Consider the following 4,925-nt stretch of genomic DNA (forward strand, 5'->3'; position numbering starts at 1 on the left):
TGTATTAAAGGGTCGCAGCACTAGGAAGGTTGAGAACCACTGCTCTGAACTGTTTTTCCCTCTTTGCTATTGTCAAGCACAATGCACTTCTGTGTGGTGCTGACTGCCTGCTCCAGTTGGGACCTGGAGATGACCTTTGTCCCAGATGTCTCCAGCCCTCCCCACAGGGAGGACACCGAGTAACTGCAACAGGTGCTGAATTTCCTTTCCTCTGCTGAGCTTTAGCAAGAGCCAGTGACCCTGGGTGACAAAGAAGCCTTTTATTTTTTTATCCCCAAGTCATGAAAAATGGGAAACGTTCCATTAAGTGGCATGACTCGAGGGTTTTGCCAAATCTTTTTTTATTCAGGGAGAGAAGCCAGGTGATTTGATAGCGATCGCCTTCCCCATTCGAGATTTTCACTGTGGGCTTGTTTCTCAAATGACCAACACCTGTAGGAAGTTAATTTTCAGCATGTCCCAGGAGAGCCAAAACGACTTTGTTCCTGTTGCTTACGACAAGGTGGACTTTAGATGCCTCCTGTCTTTGATATCTAAGAATTTTGAAATAAAGTGAATTATGGGATTGAAAGTCAGAGGGCAGAGCGCTCTCCCCAGCGGCCAGCCCCGCACAAGTGGTCTGGGGTGGATCTTTATACTGCCACTGCTCCATGCCTGGAAGGTTAAGTGTCCAGGGATATTTTTAAACAGCGGGGGCTGGTTAATCTAAAAGTGACATTTACAGTCACAACAGTCAGCAGCTAGCAGGCTTTCAGGCCCGTAAGCAAACAAGGACTCATCTAAGTAACCCTGAATGCATTTGGGAAGCCACCACGGGAAGAGAAAAGCTGAAGAAATAAAATGGTAAGTCAGCTTGCCCGTCCCTGGGGTCGCCAACAGTAAAGCCGGCATCCTAGTGAACAGGAGCTAATTACAGAGTGAGAGCAGCCATGTGCAAAAGGGAACAACGGTTCCTGTTATGTCTGAGGGAGGCTGATCAGGAGACCTTGAAATGCAATGCAGATGAAAGAGAAGGGCCTTCCTTTGCTTCTGTAAACGGCTGTGTTGCTTAGAATCCCGGTGCCCATTTATAGGTGGTTCTAGGATTTTTTTCTTTTTGCCTCCAAAGCTTCTGTCTGAAGGAAAAGTATGTTTCTTCATGTGATTGCTGCTTTCTTTTTTTCTTTAAAGTAGGCTGTAAGAGTAAACCATTTATGCTTTTCTTTAAATTTTTAAAAACCACCTTACAAAGTAATCCGACAGTAGAAATGTCAGCACAGAGAGAAATGAACTATCTCCTTGCTGGGAGGGAGCAGGGGAGCTGCCGTGTACAGCTGGTTATAAAGCCTCCCGCACCTTTTATTCTGTGCATTCACTTGGTGCACAAGTATATCTCTCATATCCCACCATGATTATTTTTATATCTTAATGTAAATGGACTTCCGTATAAGTAGAATGACCAGTTGTCCCAATTTGCCCAGGACTGGGGTATTGCTGGGACTTGGGACTTTTCATTTAAAAGCTGAAAAATAGAGATCAACGGTTTTATTAATTGCATTTTCCTTCTAGCAGTGACTTGGAGTTGTTTATAAGACATGGTTTCTTTACTGACTTCTCCCAATTTTAAGTGAAAAGACCCAGCCAAGCCTAAATTAGGTGATCAGAGATGGAAATATCCCCCATCTGTGACTTTCTTTGACAAGCTCCAGGAATGGAGTTTTATTCGCTTCTGCTCAGGTATTGTGTAAACACCCTCAAACTTAACACAGTTAGGTCTGAGACAGAAATTAGAGTATTACACAAGATACTCTTGTTTCTCACGGGGCTATACAGCGATATCTTCACTGGGAAATAAATATTTTTCATCTTTGAAAGAGAGACTTTCCTTGAAGTGTTATTTCAAGGAAACTTTGGGATACCTTTTTTTTTTAGTGCTTCCTTCAAATTTTTGACTCAGGGACTTCTCACTTGAAGGCAGAGTTCATCTGTACCCAGGGAGACCTAAAAGCACAGTTAGAAATCTTGCATTTGGTCTGAAAATTGCATGCACGTTTTATATTCGGTTCTAACAGATCTGTTTGCTGTGATGATAGTGACCTTAACTTCCATAGAGTAGGGTGATTTTCCAGGAAGACAGGTCATGTTCATTTTTTCTAGGAACCCAGAGCTCCTTGTATTGGAGCTTTGGGGTTCAGCACAGCAGGGCAGCCGAGGTGTGGGTCACTGGGTAGTTGGCATGCAGCAGGTATCTAATTATGTGAGCTCATGTGATTCTGAGGACAATCCTAGGAAGGAGCTGTTAATATATTCCATTCCACAGACCAGGAAACCAAGGTTCAGAGAATTTCCATGGCAAACTCTGGCCAATCAGATAACAAATGGCAAAGTCTCCACCCAGGCCTACTCCACTCCATAAGCCCTTCTCTACGGACCCACTCCTTAGCCCCCTTACTTGTGCTGGGGGCACAGAAAATAGCTATGCTCTAGAAGAGGTCCCTGCAGTTATCCCAGGGTTTTGTGCCATTCCTGTTGAACTAATTAAAGCTGTACCTTTTGTTTGTTTGTTTGTTTTGTTTTTTTTAGACTGAGTCTCACTATGTTGCCCTCTGTAGAGTACTATGGCGTCACAGCTCACAGCAACCTCTAACTCTTGGGCTTAAGTGATACTCTTGCCTCAGCCTCCCAGGTAGCTGGGACTACAGGTGCCCACCACAGCATCCGGCTATTTTTTTGTTATTGTTGTCGTTGTTTAGCAGGCCCTGGCAGGGTTCAAACCTGCCAGCCCAGGTGCATGTGGGCACCAAGCCACTGAGCTATGGGCACCAAGCCATAAAGCTCTACCTTTTTAATCAAATTAAGTCATGAGAGTGATGTTAAAGGCCAACCTTGAGCACACTCTTCCTTCCTTTTAGAAGTAAATCAGTTGCAGGCGCCAATGCTAACTAGAACAATCAGTGTTGGAAATGCCCCTCTCGACTGATCCTAGAAGATTTTCCCCCTTGTGTTGTAAGGAAGGCTGTGGAGTCTTTTATTTCTACACTTCCGATAAAGTGGGGTTTTTGGAGCCTGATGTGGGATGATAGCCCAGGCAAGGTGGGAAAGGAGCTCTTGGGTCCAGTCAGTCTGGGAAATCCCAGCCTGGCCATGGAGAATCCAGACCCTATACTGCAGGACTTCTCAGAGCCTTTACTATGCTAACATCTATGGTGGGACTCTCCAAGTTGTAACTTTGGGATTTGGTCCCACAAACTTTATTTTTTGTCAGGGGTGGGGACCATCTTTCAGGACTGGTGTTTCACAGCCACCTCTTGGAAAACACTGAACTTCTTTGTTTTCTGAGACAGAGTCTCACTCTGTTACCCTGGATAGAGTGCTGTGGTATCATCGTAGCTCTCAGCAACTTCAAACTGTTGGGCTCAAGCGATTCTCTTGCCTCAAACTCCTGAGGCGCTGAGGCTACTAGTGTGCCACAACGCATGGCTAGTTTTTCTATTTTTAGATAGAGATGAGATCTCAATCCTGCTCAGGCTGGTATCAAATTCCTGAACTCAAGGGAATTCCTCAACTCCTCCCACCTCGGCCCACACTGAACAACCTCATTCCGTACCTCCTCATTTCCTTTCGGGATCCTGGGTGGCAGTCATGAAACCGATAAAGTTCACAGGCTCACCATCTCCCGTGGTCCGCATGAAATGGAACAGGGAGACGCTAGAGTTGAAGACCTGCTACCAAGCTATTGCACCAACTTGGCCTTGGGGTGAGGTGGTGGTGGGTGTAGGGAGAGGGTGAAGCAACATACCCACACAGGTGTGTGTACACCGCAGCCGGATGGCCCAGCTGTGCCACTTAATGACAACATGACCCTGGGCAACAGACTCTTGTCTCATCCGTCGTAATGAGCACATGTGCACAAGCTTCCTCGAGTTCTTGTGGACTTTTAAAGGGATAATGAGTATAAAGTACAGAGCATAAGACTTAGTATACAGTAAGTGCTCAACAGAGATTAGCTTTTATTGGTTTGCTGAGGAACTGCTCTCTGCCTGGCATTATGTCTACACTCGATTTACAAAAGAGCCCTATTTTCAGCATCACTTTTCAAATGCCTGTTACTGAGGAAGGGGAAGAGGTAGGGGGAGACAGAATCAGGAGTCGATGTGAAATTGGGGCACACCTGGGTTTGAGCCCTGTCCACTGTCCGAGAGCTTGCCTTCTAGTGGGGGAGCTGTGTACACATGAGACAATGACCCACAACACTGCACCCTCAATGAGTCCAGGAGTCCCCAGAAGGCAGGGAGTCCTGGGGGCGTGGGCAGGAGCCTGGCGTTCTCTAGCATTTGGCAGCCCCCCATGCTGCAGTAACAGGAAGCACCTGCCCGAGCGGGTGTCCTTGCCCGGGGCCTCCCCTAGACATCATAGCCTTGAGGACTCAGTGGAGCAAGAGGAGGGGTAGGCTCAGCACACCCACACCTGGGCAAGGTGCAGGCACGCAACAAGTGTTTCCTGACCCTTCTGTGTGCCGGGAAGCCCAGCCCTTAGAAAGCTACGTCCCAGTTGGGACAATGAAGGTGGATATTGGTGAATATACAGTGTCATGGCAGCATGCAATAAATGGCATGAAGAGATATATAAGAAAGACCCATAAGGTGTCAGAGTGGTTCTGGGGTGGCAACACTGACGATAAAGATTTAAAAAAAAGAGCAAGTGATAACCGAGCAAGGAGTAGAAGAGGGGCAAAGAGAGGAAGAACATTCCAGACATCCTGTGCAGAGGGCCGCAGAGGGGCTGGATTACCAGGGCCATGGAGACCATGGGAAGGAGTGCAGCCAGAAGCCTCTGAGAAGCCAAAATCCAGTTCAGCTGCTACTGAGAGGGTGGATGACTTTTGACCAGTTTAACTTCTTGAACTCAGTTTCCTTTTCTTCTCTTCTCTTTTTTTTTTTTTTTTT

The 4,925-nt window shown here is 46.5% G+C and overlaps 1 protein-coding gene across 1 annotated transcript in view; it reads left to right on the forward strand.

Moving 5' to 3' along the window:
• The first annotated feature begins 336 nt into the window (after positions 1–336).
• The window catches only part of ACACB (acetyl-CoA carboxylase beta), a 134,248-nt gene continuing 129,659 nt past the window's right edge, over positions 337–4,925 (forward strand). The window contains exon 1 of the mRNA XM_012805246.2: positions 337–843. The gene's annotated coding sequence lies outside the window, so the exon portion shown is untranslated. The remainder of the gene's footprint in view (positions 844–4,925) is intronic.

The sequence above is a fragment of the Otolemur garnettii genome, unplaced genomic scaffold, assembly GCF_000181295.1.
Source record: "Otolemur garnettii isolate 467f Iridium unplaced genomic scaffold, OtoGar3 scaffold00038, whole genome shotgun sequence".
Taxonomy (NCBI): Eukaryota; Metazoa; Chordata; class Mammalia; order Primates; family Galagidae; genus Otolemur; species Otolemur garnettii.